This window comes from Rutilus rutilus, assembly GCF_951802725.1.
Source record: "Rutilus rutilus genome assembly, chromosome: 13".
Taxonomy (NCBI): Eukaryota; Metazoa; Chordata; class Actinopteri; order Cypriniformes; family Leuciscidae; genus Rutilus; species Rutilus rutilus.
In genome coordinates this window covers 28,282,340-28,300,980 of record NC_140218.1, presented here as the reverse complement: position 1 = coordinate 28,300,980, position 18,641 = coordinate 28,282,340, and the positions used below count along the sequence as shown (strand labels likewise).

At 39.3% G+C, this 18,641-nt stretch overlaps 1 protein-coding gene across 5 annotated transcripts in view; it reads right to left on the bottom strand.

The window, feature by feature from the left end:
* sulf2b (sulfatase 2b) overlaps positions 1-18,641 on the bottom strand; it is a 145,111-nt gene that overhangs the window by 90,228 nt on the left and 36,242 nt on the right. The gene's annotated exons all lie outside the window — the stretch shown is intronic.

The window sequence follows — 18,641 nt, the reverse complement described above, 5'->3', positions numbered from 1 at the left end:
GTGAAAGCTCTAACAGTGTCAACTTTCAGCAGCATACTAGCATACTCTTTGTGAATATATTTCTTTAATTACAAGTAATGGTTCCAAATTCAAAACCGGACATGATTTGGACATTTGAAATGGACATGGTTCACGATTCAGTGAGGTGTTCCTAAAAACTCTTCTGAACAATTGACTTGCAGATTGAGTCTGCTTCAAATTGCTAACCAGTTTGAGACTTTTCATATATAAATATATATACACACACACACACATACATACATATACGTACACATACATATATGTAAAGTTATTTGTTCACAATATAGATATCACAACTTTGTTGTTGCACACTCTGAAAGATACAATTAGACAATATCTAATGAACCCTCATAGGGACACAGTTTTTTGTATGGTCACAAATGACAACTAGATTTTAAATAAGTGTCTTAAGTTTGAAACATTATGGAGCCAGGCACATCATATGTCGAAGAAAGAAAAAAAATATATGGTTGCAATGAATTAATAATTAATTCCCACAACTATTTTTTAGTTCTACATTTTAGATCAATCATGGCCATGAAGAGGCCACAATATCTTGTTCCCATGTCAAAAATCAAATCAAAGGTTAATAACACTTTACAATAAAGTTCCAATTGTTAACATGTGTTAACTACAGCATTTACTTATTTTAAATGTATTTTTTTTTAAATATGTACAAAATGATGTACAATAACATAAAACAAGTAATGAAAATTCAGCTGGGAACATTTGGTTTATTCATACTGGCACCCTGGCATAGGCATTATATGGTGTTCCTGTAGCTCAAACAGCACAGCATGGCACTAACAACATTCAGACCACCACTCTCATTAAATAAACATCTTTTTGAGATCATCATTGAGCAGTCTGATCTCATCTAGGGCACAAGGTGAAGTAAAACCACCACTGCTGATGTCAGATGTGAAGCTAACCAATGCTTGGAAAGTTAGAAGAGGTCTTGAGACTAAATTAACACATTCTGTATCCAGCCTATATTTCTATACACAGGAGTCTGGAATCACATCATATGCATTTTAATAGGGATGCAGATACAAAATACATTCCACCAATGCATTAAGGATGAAACATACATTAGTAAATGAGTTTCAACAACAGCAGTAAAGCACACATGCTCGGCCCTGAACAGTGTGTGTGTGTGTGTACATGTGCGCAGTTCCCCCTGTGGCCCATTTTCCCTCTCTTTTACTCGAGTATAAAGAGCAATGGCGCAATTTCTCTTATTTTTCAACCAAATAGATCAGAAGGGAGTCATCAAAGCCCCTCCACCGAGGATAAATCAATCAGGACACGCAGAGGAAAGGCAAGGACACGCACACGCTCAGATAGAGGCAGGCAAAGTCACACAAAGACAAGCACACGCACGTAAACTAGGAAGTGATGTCGCAGTGGCTAGTTAATCCACACATCCAGGGGAAGCTGTGAAGCCACACACACACACATCTTCACCTCTCCAGCCCTTCTGTAGGATGGAGTTTAATGATGACAGAACAGGGAGAGAGGAAGCATCTTTATGTGCAGAAGTAGGTCTTAATGAACTCTGCATATGATGAGGTGACAGGCTTTCTTTGGCTTTCGCTCTCTTCCTACACTCTCCTTCTATTTTTTTGTCACCACTCTCTCACAGAAAACTGAATATAGGGTATACCTATCATAAAGTTCTCCATAGGTAATATATAGCATATAATAGCCGCTTTCCGACCAAGTAGTTACAGGAACTTAGTTCTAGGAACTGTCCACTTCTAAACAGTTCTATGAACTACTCTCCCCCAAACTCAGTTTTGCTGTTTGCGTTCGCACTGGCAAAGTGGCCAATGGGAACTGGTAGGAGGGGTAAGGGAGTGACGCAAGCACTGTGACTTTTATTTTGACGGTGCGACAGACCTTTATTTTGGCGGCGCTGAGAACGCCAGAGCGAACAATGCTCGCATTCTCTGTGTTTATTAGTTAGCGATCTGTCTAACAGTACTGTTTAATATGTTATTAGATAGAACTGTTATAGAAAGTAGACAGTATATGAAAAAAAGGTTATTAGCCTATGCCGTGTGGTTGATGTCCAGTGTTGCTAGCTGGGCAGATAAACATAATCATGTTTGACTTGGTCCCCTCAAAGTTGCGTTGGATTTTCTCTTCAGCATAAAGGTTTACAGACCCATTTTTCACTGTTTCCCATGTTTGTATAGTTAGTTTCTGGAGTAAATATATAGGCTATAATCTGTGTGTTTACATTCTAGCTGTTTTAAAAATGGCGGGTGCTGGTGTTTCACATGCGTTCGGTCATCAGCGTACACTAACGTCACGGGTAGTTCCTATAGTGCTGGTTTAGACCCTACTCTGAAGTAGGACCTAAATGAGTTCCTCCAAATGGAGTTCCTAGAACTAAAATCGTTCCTAGTTCCTGCGGTGCGAACACGCCGACATCCGGGTACTTTAGCCAATAGTTCTAGGAACTGTGAAAAGGTTCCTCCGGTCGGAAAGCGGACATTATGAAGTAAAAAAAATTTTCAGTTTAATATGAAAATTCAGTTTCTGTATACAGCATTGGTAATGTAATCTAAAATATAATCTAAAATTCACGTAATTAAAATGAATCTATTAAAACAATAATAATGCAATAAACAATAATTAATAACACTGTTAAATGTAATCTTTAGAAATTAGACCTTTTTATGCAGGTTTGCCGTTCATTTACACAACAACGGGGCCTGAAAATTCAAGTTTTTGAAAACGAGACCGTTATCGTCTCAGTTTAATCGACTAAAAGACGGATTTGTAAAAACGGTGTTGTCATATGTATGTATATTACATGTTCAGTCTATAGCGTAGTGTTTCTTTACAAAGTGACAATGCCAACTACTGGCCTGGCAGAAGAATAGCACAGCAAATTTTAGTCGTTTTCACGGATCCGTTTTGATAACGTTGTCATTTGTGCGCAAAAAACGCAAATGAAAAACGTGTCTAGTTTAGTACATTGCTGTTGTGTAAACATACCTTAAATATTAATTTGGGTATAAGTCAGTGTGATTTTTTTTGTTTGCCTGGAGAAAATCCATAAGCCAATCATTAAAAAAGTAATAGCACATAATTTAAAGGTATTGTTCGCTTCCACATTATAATACAAATGATACAAAACATACAAAAGATTTAATTTAAAGATTTAGATCTTTGATAATGACACATATAATATTGGTGATGAATTTCTGTAATTATGTGTTAATTGTGTGTTGAACATCTGTGCTGATTTGCAAGTAACAGACAAATGTCAGACCATCTGCTACCCAATAGACTAATGAGAATAAAACATCTCTCACACACACACACATAAATTTTCAGCCATCCTATTGTGGGTTGCATTACAGCTATGTTTTATACAGCAGTCCCCAGACAGCCATTCAAACATCTTTATGCGCCCAATGCCTCTTATAGAGCTATTTGATTTGTAGAGGGCGAATCAACCCTAGAGCTCCACCATCACTTTTTATCCACTTACGTGGCAAATAAGATCCGTGAAATATTACTTAACAGCTCTAAAATTACGATCTTGGGCCAGTGTCCACTTTTCTGTCCATTAACACCAAAAATGGACTCGTATACCTGAAAAGAAAGCGCTACCCTTAGGAATTTCGACATACAGAAATGTGCCTGTGGCGAACTCACTGAATCACACAAACTCATTGAATCACATTTACTGCCACGTTCCCTGTCTAACAGCGTCCGGCTACATGCATAATGCATGAGGTGAGAGCAGCTAGCAGCCTTGAAAGCAAGAACAAACACAACGTGTGAAACAGACTCCATGATAACACCCCGAGTCAGGCAGGCAGGCGACAACGTACTATAGCTCTTTTTGTCTTTGTCTCTCTGCCTGTCTTTAATTCTCTCTACTTCTTGTGACTTCCTAAATGAGGATGATTCCACACCTTCATATACGTGTGCTTACACCCATATTCAAAATAAGCATAGCTAAAACAGTCTTTAAGAGAGCCATTTTTGACTAATCGTGCAATGAGAAAAAAACAACAGTCAGACGATGAAAATCCTGTCATCATTTACACAGTCCAAAACTCCAAAACCTTTTGATTTCCTTTCTTCTGTGGAACATTAAACAAGAAGAACTGGAATATTCACTATTCGCATATATATATAGAAAGATATTTAGATAATTATATAATTATATAGATAAAATACAAATAATTTAATAACACTGGTAAATTCTGTTGCTATTGTCAACTACAACAATAAAACTATTAACAATCATTTTCGTCAATTGAAATAAAGCTAAAATAAAGTAAAAAAAAAAAAAAACATTACATTTTTCCTTGGCAACTAACTGAAATAAAATAAGTTGGAAGTACTAAAAGTACTATAACTAAAATTGAAAAAACAAAACATGGGCTAATTTAAATTTTTGGGTGAACTATCCCTTTATATAAATAATCCTAAAATGCTTTTAGTAAATGTCAAAATAAATATCCATTGTTCATACTGTACATTATAGTGTTTTTATTCAGAAATTCACTTGAAACTATTTATTTTCATTTTAAGTCATTTTCAATTTGTTCCGATAAAATAGAATAAAATTTTAATAGGCCATTAATTAGTTATCGGTTATCATAATTATCAGCTTGTCTGTATCTGTATTTTTTTATATATCACTGGATCCCTCATAGTCGTGCTGCAAAAAGGGAGAAATCATGTAGAGATGCTGTCAATTGAAGCAGGCAATCTCTGTTTCCCTGCTGGGATAACAGAGCATTTGATGGTCCTGTTGGCTGGATCAGTGCCACTCAGTGGTGCGAGAACAGTGCATCCCCTCAAAGGGACGTTTCGGGTTCATACAACTTAAGCACCATCCACAGAATTACGACATGTGGTTGATTACTACAGAAAATGTCCTTCAGTTTGTAAAAACAGCAAATATGCACAAATGCATGTACAATGAGCAAGGCACTTCACTGAAATAAATGTTAAAACACACAGTGTCAAAAAGGATACCAACACAGAATAAAAAAATGTTCTTTGACAATGTTTCATAAACTTGCAATTGTGAGGAAAAAAGTCAAAACGGAGTTATAAACCCACTCGGATATAAACTCGCAATTCGGACTTTTTTTCTTGCAATTTCAAGTTTATATCTCATAATTCTGACTTTATTTTAAGAGCTGCACAATTAATTGTTAAAAGATCCTGTTCTCGGTTCAAACATCCACACAATCTTTTTCCTAAATGACAATGATTCGGCTAAACTAAACGTCTACTAAACCTTTGACAAGTACAATTACAGCGAACATTCAGATCTGCATTGGCGCTGCCGCTGATCCAGAGAGAGCACTTATCATGTACAAGTATGAAACAGCTTCACAAACGGTCTTTTCAAACACACAGTATCATTATTTCTGTGTTAAAGTAATTCAAATGATCGTAGAAGTACTTGGATAAAAGTTTATAGTGTGGATATAAACACTGGTGTCTATGGAAGCGATCAACAAAGTGTGAATCACCTTTTGATAGTAACATGATGTCTCAAAATAAAGATTGTATTAATTACATAGTTACACCAGTAGGTGGCGACAAGTTAGTTAAAAAATATATTTGCTATTGTATCGTTCAAGAGATTTGTTCAAAAATGCTGATTCATTTAGTAATGAAACAAGTGAAGTCTTTGAGTTAGTCATTGAATCATTCATTCAAATCAGATTAAAAAAAAAAAATTATTCATATTAATTCAATATTTTTTTAAATAGACTGCAGCAGTTAATGTTTTGTCAGAACCTCTAGTAAATTACATTATATTTTGTAAGTTGTCAATTCAGAATCGTGGGAGACAAATAAACAAATAAATTGTGATTCTCAATTTATGAATCGTGCAGCCCTAATTTATTTGATCAGAATTGTAAGATATAAACCTGCAATTGAGATGTCAGATAAAGTCGTAATTACCCTTTTTATTTTTTTATTCTGTGGGAGAAATACTTGTCCATACTTGTCTGTAAACGTATTAAATACTTATACCGAACCCATATATGACTGAAAATACACTGCCAATTCAATTACAAATCATTGTCTTATATACGGTTTTCATTTTTATATATTTCTGCCTTGGCAACTTTTGTGAAGAAGAGCCAAAAATGTGTTTCAAAATCACACAATTATTCTTTACCCAGCGCCACTGAAGAAAAACCATGTAAGTCTGAACCTCCCTCTCTAAACCCACTGAATAGAAAAATGGATTCCAATTTGCCAGAACTCAGTAACAATGCCCCAGTAATGGCCAGGCTCGGATGAAAGACTCATTATAAATTCCGGACATGTGCTTCAAATAATACACCTTCCACATGCCCAGAGCAAGTGGATCCATTTAGAAAAGTAACAGTAGGGAAGCACAGCGGTTTCTACTGGTTACAGAAACTCTGTGTATGTGTGTGAGTGTATGTGTGTGTGTGTGTGTGTGTGTGTGTGTGTGTGTGTGTGAAACATAGAGCAGAAAAAGGCCTTAAAAGGACTTTCAGGGTTGAGGGAATTAGTTTCCTGTGGATTAGATGTTGCCATGCACTGTTGCTCTGGATTATTTCTCATGCACACCTACTTTACCACTAATGACATTAACAACATCACTGTCCCTCATAGATAAAGAGGCACACCTCTCTGAATATTATTCCTGGAGTGGTTCACCTGCTCACAATAACAAGCCGTGTAACCTCAGGACGCCAGCGCTCTGGGGAAAGACTTCGCCACACCTTAGCGTGAGTACGGTGATCCCTAATCAGTGATCCTTTGGTGTCCCCATGGTGATTAAGGCAGGAATATATGATCATGGCTAAACCTACAGGTTCTTCTGAAAATAAGTCTCAGAAGCAGGTGTGGTTCACAGATACATTCCATAAACTCAACACACCCAGAGCTTGTGTGATTTTAAAGCTGCATGCAAAACCAACACTGTAAGGGAGTAACTGGCTAAAAGTAGCAACACTACCATCTTAACAACATTAGTCACTTAACTTTTAAAATTGTGTAGCAAATTGTTTTTAAACAACCATTTTACATGGCTTCATGTAGCCTACTGTTATTGATGAATAGTCCTCTCATATGTGGCACTGGAAAGTCTGATTCATTCAAGTGAAGCAGTTCATAAAATATCAGGATTCACTGAATAAAATAACTATACTGCATTTAGGTTTCTTTTTAACTCTTTCCCCGCCATTGACCGAGATTTACGGCTTTCTGTGTTTTCACTGTTATACGGTAGGGGGCGCTATGACACATCTTCTGAAAGAGTACAGAATCTCCTGATCAAAAGACATGCGAAGAAGAAGCAGACACAAGCAATAGCATATGTAACAGATGCATATGCAAAATAACGCGATCATCAACATTAAACAGCATATAAATCAAAACTGCCTAATGTTACTGAATGAAATGTCGACCCAGGACGAGCTATATGACTGTGAAGCTTTGGGGGTGTTGTCTACTCAGTCTACTCCGTCTATGTTTTGATCATCGATCTGAATGTAGTCTTTAACAAAAAAAAACAAAAAAACGTATTTTTGCTCAAAATACTGCTTTTTTATGAAACTTGCCCACATTTTCTTTCTTTTGATATATTGCATATTCAGATAATAATACAATACAATATTCTGGGGGGAATTAAACTTTTGTGAAAATGATAAAAACCGCTGGCAGGCAAAGAGTTAATAGCTAACTGCAGATCATTACAATGTTTTCTATCTATAAATTATTTATTCATTTAGTTAGTATAACAGACCTGTGAAAGTTTGATGCGGTCACTCATTCAAAATCCTCACTGTGCCAGAAAGATATGGCTTGGACAAAATTACAAATTAGATCAGATATTTCAAAATACATTTAAAATATAAAAATATAGTAATAACCATTCATAATAATGAATATTAAAAATTATACATTTAAAAATAATTAATACATTAATATTTGTAAAAAATATATATATTTGTTACTCTTTTTTTCTTATTTTAAATTAACAGCAGCTAGATTGACACATTTTTGACATAGATTATTATATTGTTCATAATAAATAATAAATCATGGCTCGAAATTGCGACCATTTTGGTCACATATGCTCCTGAAATTTAATCTGTGCGACCTAAAAATATATTTGGGAGCATTTGTGTGAGTGCAATAAATGGTTGTGGTGTGACCTGTTTTCATTCATCTACAAAACGTTCGCAAATTACAGCACAGCGTGTACCTTATGTGCGCTGATACGCGGTGGGTTAATATTAGCTGTCAATCACTCCCAGTCCCTTTCACTGCGCTCTGTTGTCACGTGACAGGGAGCCGACAACCTCGCGAAATTTAAAAGGCTGAATAAGAGAGAAGATGAATGCTGGCAGATTTCCTTTGTAAGCCGTCACCTAAAGTCACAAATAATCCTGGAGTTGGTGATTAATGTGGATCCACCAGCCGAAAAGAAATCGTACAGCTTTCGGAAAGAGTGGCTAAAAGATTTCGAGTGGCTCCGCTATGCTGATGGTTCAATGTATTGGGTTCACTGTAAAGCCTGTGGGACAGAGTATTGCAGGTAACACAGCGTTCGCAACTGAATCAATATATTTTAAGCGCGAGAGCTTGGTTAAACACGGAGAGAGTGCCAAGCACTAAAAATCCAGGGACAAGTGTGTGGCAAACAAATCAGCTTCATCAGGTTCGATTATTAAGGCTTATAATCGCCAGGATGCTGCCGGTCCTTCCGCTCTACTGGCAGAGCTAAACGTCAAATTTGGTGGGAGCTCCTACATTTTTGCTGGTGCTCCTCACTTTTTGAAGTTGGGAGCACCAGCGCTACCAAATAAAAAAGTTAATTTCGAGCTCTGTAAATGCATTGAATTTTCATGTTTACACTCATTGGCCCTCATTTATCATTCTTGCGTAGAAACGGGCGTATATGTTGGCGTAAGATTATGCTTACACTCCTCTCACCACCTGATTTATGAAGCTGTTGCGTAACCTTTGAAATCCAGGTGTACGCAATACCTGCCCTTGATAAATGCCGCGGCTGAAAACGATCGTCATTAGAATAACACACCCCTATATATTCAAGTCTCCGCTCCCCCACGCCCTCATTTTACGCCATGGACACACGGAAGACGGCAAAGAAGAGAAACTTGGATGAGCAAATGACCTATCACAATGCATTATTTTACAGCACGTGTTTTGAAACAATTAGCATTTAATTTCGTATCACGTCACATGTATTGGGGTGTACAATAGTGATGATGATGTGATGTGGAGTAGGGCCTACCATTCATTCACATTAATAATTGCATGACAATTTGTAATATTCTTATTATTCTTATTATGATTTTTATTATTAATGACGCTTATTGTTATTTAGAAGAAGAATGTTGTTATTATTATTATTTGTATTATTATTATTATTATTATTATTTAAAAGAAGAAGAATGTCATTTTTATTATTTTGTCAGTCTGAATTATTTTTTGGTGTGTATTTTGGTCCGTGCACACCTGCCGGGCCTAACCCTGAAACGTCAGGTAAAGCGCACAGGCTCGCAACTGAAGGAATACATATGCCTACAAATCAAATGCTTTGGTAAAGTCACACAAATTAAACATTGAAGTCCATGTTGCACAAAAATAAACACTGAAGTTTATAATTACTATATTGTTGTTTTTTTACAGTGGGTCATAATATATCATATCTTTTAGTTTGTCAGTGCGTTTTGTGGTGTTAGGAATTGTTTTTCTGCGCATTTCCGCACTCAAAACGTGCGTACACCACCTCCTGAGCTGGCGTAGGATTTCAGCGTGCCGTACGCCAACGTCCATATTGATAAATCTCAAAGTCACCGTGGTTTTGGGTGTACGCCAGGTGTACGCTGGAAATTTGGTGTACGCACTTTTGATAAATGAGGGCCATTGTGTTTATTGTAACCATGAACATTGTGTTGACTTTTTCGGAAATATGCTAAACTGACACTTACATGAAGGCAAGATGGGATGAATTTGGGCAAATGTAGAAATGTAATAAAAGGACACTGAACTCTTCACAGCAGTAAAACTTTGCGCTTGTCTGCGTGAGCTCTCAAACCAAATGAAACAATTAAACGGTCTGTTTTGTGGGTTTAATGAGTTTGTTTACACTCAGAATATCAGAGCCAAAGGCTACACCAAGAACATTTAACAAATATTGTCTCTTGTGACATAAAACACACACACAACCTCCATTCCTCCAGCTCTCATCCATCTCAATTTTCCGCTCCCTTTTTTCTCTCCTCGTATTAGGTGTTTGGAAACCCTCAGGATAATGCGATGTCAAGTTGCATTCAGCATTAAATGAGCAAAATAAATAAACAAATAAATTCAAAGACACTAAAGTTAAGCAAACTGACAGGAAATTAATGATATTTCCCCGTCTTTTCCCTGTCTCCTTCGTGAGACGTGAGCGGAGTGTGAATGATGTCTGAAGACATAAGATGGAAGCAAGAAAAATGATTGTCTTTATAAAGTGGCATTTCACCATTTCGGTTTCAGAAACAGAAACCGAAAAACCAAAAACAGAGTTCCTCTCCACACAAAGCACTTCCTTCAGGAGACCTGAGAGGCAAAACCCAACAGGACGCTGAAGAGGTCTCATTAACCCTCTTCCAAACTATTGAAGATACTTAATTACTCCCACACCTAATTACATTTACTTGATTACACACAATCACTATTACAGGCATAATGAACAGCTTGTCTAAACACAGAAGAGCCCAAGACTACAAAGAAAAAGCGGAGGAGGGAAAGGTAGTGCATTCAGTAGATTTAAGCTCTCACAAATGAATTGAGATGAATGGATATCAATTACTTTCCCTCATGTCATTTCAAACACATCTGACATTACTTCCACAAAAGAAAAAAGGGAGTATACAGTAAATGCTCTTTCTGTGCAGGTCAAACATAATCGCACCACAGGAACACCATAGACGTAGTCCATACTACTCGTAACCAAAACAAACGACAAGACACAACTGTGTTCAGTCATGCTTTGCTGATGTGTTAACAGAGTGAAATATGACTGGTCAAAGGCTTATGCTGACCCATAAATCCAAGTGAAATGCCAAGGTCAGCTAAGCAGCGCCGCACACAATGAATGGTTGAGTTGGAAGCGGTGCCAACACTACATTTTGTATTTTTTTTTGTCATATAGATTTGAGTAGAAACCTTAATTGTTTCAGTTTCTCTCTTTCTTCCTCTCTCTCAGATGTCAATTGCATTAGAAATCCGATGTGCAAATGCATTAAACTTGTTTTTCATTATATAGCGCCCTGTCTTCCTCTGCTCTTCTCCTGATAATAAAGCACCCGGCTCTACCCTCAACATTTCCGTTTGATTCAACTCTTGCCCCACCCGCCTGTCGCTCTCTAATAAAGCTTGTGTCTCAGAGGAATAGAAGGTAATGAATACAGCTCTGCTACAGTGGCCTGCAGGGCACCAGCCCTGACTCAGCAGAAAGACCTGATCCTTTTTGCTCTAAAAAGCTCGCTTGTATTTAAAAGCGATGACAGACTGTCATCTCGACGTACAAGGTGTGTAATAAATTAAAAATCTATGCGTCCTCAGGTTTTCGAGCCGGAAATGATTGCCTCTGATTTTTGTCAAGGTATGCTTTCTCTGAACTGATGGCCATGACTCAATGGTTATTATTTACAGTAATCGAGTAGAGCGGCATTGTGGGAAGGTTTTTGCCTTCTGGGTGAATAGTGGATTTGTTGGTTGAGAGATAAGCAGGAAAGCTTCGGTTATTAAATCAGTTCATGCTGAACTGCTCCTCCATTATTTTCTTCCCAGTGATTCTCGTCTCTCATATTAAACTCTGGATCCATGGCCATGAGTGAATTTGCTTAAATCTGAAATATACTCTACACAACGCAAACGCTTTTAGCTACTTAAGCACGATTTCGTAATTTCACTGTTCAAGCATCTAATATAGTTATTTAAATTTAATTAAAAAAGTTTTTTTTGCTATTTATACACTACCATTCAAAAGTTTGGGGTTGGTAAGGTATGCACACCACATGCACAGTACTATTGTGAAGCATTCTTCCAATTTGAAATATCTGATTTCTATTTGGATATATTTTAAAATGTAATTATTCCTGTGATCAAAGCTGAATTTCCAGCATCATTACTCCAGTCTTCAGTGTCACATGATCCTTCAAAAATCATTCTAATATGATGATTTGATGCTTAATAAACATCTCTCATTATTATTATTTTTATGTTAAAAACAGATTAATATTTTACATTTTGTATGATTTTTTTAATGAATACAGTTCAAAAAGGAATTATTTTTTTTTTTTATTTTTTTTTTTTTACTTTTTTGTTCCATTGTATAGACAAGTATCTTCCTTTATGTTCCACAAAAGAAAAAAGTGGTACAGGTTTGGAACAACATTAGGTTGAATAAATAATGACAGAATTTTCATTTTTGAGTGATATATCCCTTTAATTCTATGAGACTTTCCTTTACTCAATTGGCCAACAGTGCAGGAAAATCATGACTAAGTAATAAAGTGAATGATTATATATGACTCCATGACGGAGGTGTGTATGCACGCATCTAGGGAACGGGGAGAATAACATGTGGGTGTGTATTCTCATGTAAGCTAACTCTACTCGCAGGCCGCAGCCGTTCCCACAATAAATACCCATGGCACAGGAAACACAAAGGACGGCTCAAAGACAAAGCAGCAAGAGAGAGACAGAGGGAGAGAGATATGGAAAAAGATCAACAAACTCTTCATTTTGCTCATTCAAGCTCGTAGCCAGCAGACATGAGGCTAACAGTGGTGATTGATTGCTGTCATCTGTCTGTATTGGAAAGAGGGGGCACAAGGCAAAGGCACATTTGCCAAAATTGGGAACAGGAAATGACATTGGTGTACCATGACGAATGGTCACTACAGAGGAGAGGGCACAGATTCAAAGTGAAATGAGAAAAAGAGCTTTGCCATCTCTATTTCAACTACCATTCCAGATAATTGCTCTGACTAATGTTCTTTAGTTATAAAGATTTCATATAAAGATAAACGTGAATCCAATAAGATTTTGAGTTGTGTTGTGAGATTTTGTCTTATTGAGAGAGTGTTATAAGTTAAAGCGATAAAGGATAGTAGCTTGTCCAGGTTTAAATTTGTAAGTTATTTATGGAGGGGTAAAGCTACTAAAAAGCAGATCACAAAGGCTAGCTGAGACAATAGTGGACTGTAGGGGTGGTGGGGGTGGTGGTGGGGGGCACAACAGTGTAAAAACATATGCCTCTGTCTCTAAAATTAGACAGAATGATGTTACATAATCACCATAGGAAAAGGTAAACGGGCCTAACATCGATCCCTGTGGAACCCCAGTGGTTAGGGTGGAGGGCAAAGAGGGTGAGTCTTTCAAAATGACTTTATATGATTTTATTTAATAAGATATAAACAAAGGAGGAGCACAAGTCCAGAAATAGCCATCTCTGCTCATTTGCATATCAACAGTTCATGGTTAACAGTATTGAGAAACATCGACAGATATTGAAGAACTGGCATAGTTACAACAAACCAACACATTACTACAGAATATTGTTTGGTTTCAAGAATCAGATGCAGCTTAATTTAATTGAGAATAAATTCCTTAAACGCAAGGTTAGCTGAAGTTTTGTGCATGAAAACATATTCTCTCTACATCAAACCTTTCTTCTCACAGTCCCCTTCAGAGGTGAACACTGTAACTGTACATACTCCACACACTTATGCACAGTTTCCAATTCTATATTTCAAACTAGGGTGGTTTACAGCATGTTTTATAGCATCAGCCTCTCCATCAAAATTGAGAAGTTCAGTCACGCTCTGCCCTCATAGCAAGTGGTGGTGGGTGCCATAAATAACAGTTCCAGCCTTTATTATATTAAAACGCTGAGTCCGCCTTGTTGCTTTTTACATCAGTTCACTCAGACCTCAATGATAGATGTGTTTCTATCTGAATAACCACTCTGTTAAGGTATGTCCCAAACTCAAACAACTTTGTAAAATCACATCTGGAACAAATGTATCTGAATAAAAATGCTGCACCTCTTAAATACATTTCACCTCATTTATTTTAGCCTAACTTTGTGTAGTACTGAGATGGTGAACGATGAATGGAGGGTAAAGTTAGCCTTTCAGACTCCCTGTGATTTGTAATCTTACTTAATTTGGCTAAATACTCAGGGAAGTCCACTTCACAAGGCACTATCGAGCAATTGGAACGTACCCCAAAAGTATCCACACGCGAATCCTTTCATCAAAACCACATTCGATGTTGTAAAATTGTGTGATTTCATTCTTCATCCCAGAATTGCATTACAAGTGACTTTGATGGAGGGTCCTTCCATTCCTCTGCACCACTGCTTCAGACACAGGCAGGCAGGAGCCTTCAGGTAGTTCAGAGATCAATACCAGCTCTAAGCCCACTCTGGATCAACCACACCTGAGACTAAATCACAGCAACACTCACTTTGGCTCCGAATCAATACTGTGCATCAAGCTGCATTCATCATTGATCATTCCCTGCCTGTACTTTGTCATATCCGACAACTCTTCTTGGAGCTTGAATATCATTTAACACGTCCCTAATTTTAACAACTCTTCCTGACTTGCTGACACAAGGAATTGTGAGTGAAACAGAAAGAAGAAAAGAATCCCATTATGTACTTATTTCTCTCTATCTTTAATCTTGAGGTACAATCACATAAGTCTTTAATTAACGTAAGATGACCGAGGCACAAACGAAGAGCTTTGCAAATTAAAAAATATCAGGGAGTAAGACTTGCACTACTTTGAAGCAAAAAGACTTGGGTCTTGTCTGGTCTAAAGAGTTTGTTTGTGTATCTGTTTACTGTGAATTAAAATAATAAGCAATATATTTGCTATCATACTGGCAGTGTTGAATTTTTGATTCAGATCCAACGCTGTTCATTTTCTATAATTGGTCTATGCAAAGGCTACAGGTTAGAACAACTGTTTTCAACATTAATAAGAAATGTTTCTTGAGCATCAAATCGTACTCGGTTACCTAACGTAACCTCGGTTCTCTCTAGAAGAGGGAACGAGTATTGCGTAAGTTGCTTACGCTACGGGTAAAGTAATCTTTTCTCGAGATATGAAGCCAAAAAATGGCTTCGCGCCCTCACGCCCGCCAGAATGGGGGTGGCTTAGCGTATAAAAGGACGGGCTCGGGGGCTGCTTACCTGGTTTTCATCGACTGAAGCGAGATCAGCTCGTGGCGTGAGCACGGCAGGTTACGCAATACTCGTTCCCTCTTCTAGGCAAAAACATCGATTTTTCATGCAGTGGTCAGTTTTGAGATTTTGGGCAAGTTTACTCCTTCAATATGTGTTCTTTCAAGCTGCTATAAAGAAAACGTTGAAAATATACATTAAGATGTTTATTTTATTACATTTTGTTTACTTGCGGCAGTACGTTTCTCCCGAATTTACCAAGAAATTAGTATTCCAGCGCGACACGCCGAGATCCGTCTGTTTACTGAAGTCTGTCATGACCGGTATCGTTGTAAAGCTCTGAGTCTCCTGCACAACGCTAACCCAAATATGGGCATTTCCTTTCTATCAGTAACCAATCATGAATGTCCAAAGGGGGATTTAAAGCTAATGATGAAATCTCATTTAGAGCTATATAAATCTTTAACTGCTGTTTTCTCAAAACAATTTTTTTACGTTTTTTTGTCATTCTCTATGTAGCACCTGTGTACACCAAACTTTCCAGTTATACACTTAGCAGTATTCTGAAGATATTTCAGAGGGATTTGTTAATAAATCATTCCTGGCCTGATTTATGTGACATTTTAATAAAAAAAATATGGCGAAAATAATTTTTTTATGGCTATGGACAGTATATTTTGATTTCCTAGGTAATGAAAGCATATATCCTGAAATCCCTCTGAATTTTTATTTTCATCTTGTGTGTAAACAAAATGAAAAAAGAATTTTGCACCTGGCTTTATCATATGTTCAGATCTATCTGCCGAAAATATATGCAAAATCATGCATATTTAATGAGATAATATCTAATTTGCATAATTAAACATAAAAATTTCTAAAACGTGTAATACATTTTTTATACTTGTGTAAGTAATCAAATGAGGAAGTTTCATGGTGATATCTATTATTTAAAATGTTTACCCTATTCACCTGTAGTGTCTCGCCTTAAACTGACAAAAGTCTAGCCTGCAAGGCGGGAACTTCCAGGTTATAAAACCTAACAAATGTAGAGGGGGAGGCCCAGCCTGCCACCATACAAATGTCATGAATAAAAATCCCGCTGGACCAAGCCCACGATGAGGCCATGCCTCTGGTGGAATGAGCCCTGATGCCCAGAGGGCACTGCAGGTCTTTAGACGCATAAGCTTCCGCGATAGCGTCCACTATCCATCTGGACAGACTGTGTTTCGAGGCGGCAAGACCCTTGGTGCGCCCACCAAACGAAACAAACAGCTGCTCCAAGCGCCTGAAGGCGGCGGAGCGCGTAACGTAAACCCTCAATGCCCTGACAGGGCAGAAGAGGTTACCATAGACCTCGCTACCGGATGCCGGTAAAGCCGAAAGAGAAATGACCTGCGCTCTGAAGGGAGTGCCAATCACCTTGGGGACATAACCATGTCTCGGTTTGAGAATGACTTAGAGTCATTGGGTCCGAACTCGAGACACGCGCCGTTAACAGATAACGCGTGTAAGTCACCCACACGTTTGACTGATGACAGGGCTATCAGAAAAACGTCCTCTAAGGAAGCGGATGATGAGCTCGTTCCTTCCTATTGCCTGGCCGCGCGTCGACTCTGCGAACGCTGCAATAGCCGCAACATACACTTTGGGCGTGGAAGGGGACCTGCCCATATCCAGCAGCTCTTGAAAGAAGCAAAGCACCCACGAGACCCCACAAGTTTGTGGGTCTAGATCTCTGTCGGCGCACCATTTGGTGAACACAGACCCTTTAGATGCGTAAAGCCTTCTCGTGGAGGGGGCTCTAGACTGCGTGATCGTGTTCACAACCCCTTCTGGCAAAGCAACGGGTATCCGTTGATTATCCATGCATGCAGAGACCAGCGCTCTGGATGAGGATGCCAAATCGAACCGCCGGCTTGAGAAAGGAGATCTCTTCTCACCGGGATCGGCCATGGGGCTGAGTCTGCCAGCCGCATCAGCTCTGGGAACCACATTTGGTTCTCCCATCGCGGGGCTATGAGGAGCACAGAGTGGCGCGCTTCCCTGATTCTCTTGATTACCTATGGTAACAGTGAGATCGGAGGGAAAGCGTACAGCGGCCAAGCTTGGGCCAGCGCGTCCTCGCTCTTCGAAAAGAACCTTGGGCAATGAGCGTTGTCTTTTGACGCAAAGAGGTGGACTTTCGCTTTGCCGAAAGGGCGCCACAGTAACTGGACTGTCTTGAGGATGCAGGGACCATTCTCCCGGGGGAACGTTGTCCCTGGACAGTCTGTCTGGACCATCGTTCAGGTGGCCAGGCACATGCGCGGCTCTCAGCGAGCGCAGTGAGTGCTGAGCCCAAACGAGGAGGCGTTCCGCCAGAACGCAGAGATTTCTGGATCTGACACCGCCCTGGCGGTTCACGTAGGACACCACAGACATGTTGTCCTTGCGGACCAGTACGTGGTGGCCCCGCAGGTATGGGAGGAAGTGCTTCAGTGTATTCTCGACCGCTATCATCTCCAGACAGTTTATGTGAAGGCGTTTCTCCCGGTCTGACCGAGGCCAAAGACCGGTCTGCCCTCGAAAAGAGCACCGCAACCTAGGTTGGAAGCATCTGTCGAGATACAGTAACCTTTCGGTACGAGACAACTCCCATTGTCACTCCCAAATGATACCATTCGGCCGCTATCCAGGGCTCTAGAGCTGAAACACAGCTCTGAGTCACTCTGATTCGCAAGCCGCCGGAAGCCCAGGCTCGGTGAGGCACTCGAGCGTTCAGCCAGCGTTGTAGCGGGCGCATACACAGTAAACCCAGCTGAAGCACTGCTGCAGCTGAAGCCATACAGCCCAACATTCTCTTAAATGTTTTCAGAAGAACAACGCTGCCCTTCTGGAAAGACGCCGCCAGGTGCCGAACACGGCGCGCGCGCTGTGTCGACAAGCGGGCAGTCATAGCCACAGAGTCCAGCTCTATTCCCAGAAAAGAGGCTGTCTGACTGGGCAGTAATGAGCTCTTGGTCCAATTGACCGTGAGACCCAGGCTTTCCAGATGGGTGAGAAGCACTGTTCTGTGAGATATAAGTTCTATCTCCGACTGTGCCAGTATCAGCCAATCGTCAAAATAGTTAAAAATTTGCATACCCTGATTTCTCAGGGGAGCGAGGGCCGCGTCCATGCACTTTGTGAGTTCCTCTGGGTTCCGATCGCCGCACTGCGTGGGGTCGAGAACCTGAATCAGAGGTATCGGCGCGGCGGGCGCGCTCTCAATGCTTGAATACGGCGGCTTGCTGACAGCGATGGCTGGCCGGTTTATACTTAATGACTTGGTCACCTCGGATGGAGAACATTTTGGGCGAGAAAACCGGGACGCGTGAGCAGCGCCGGG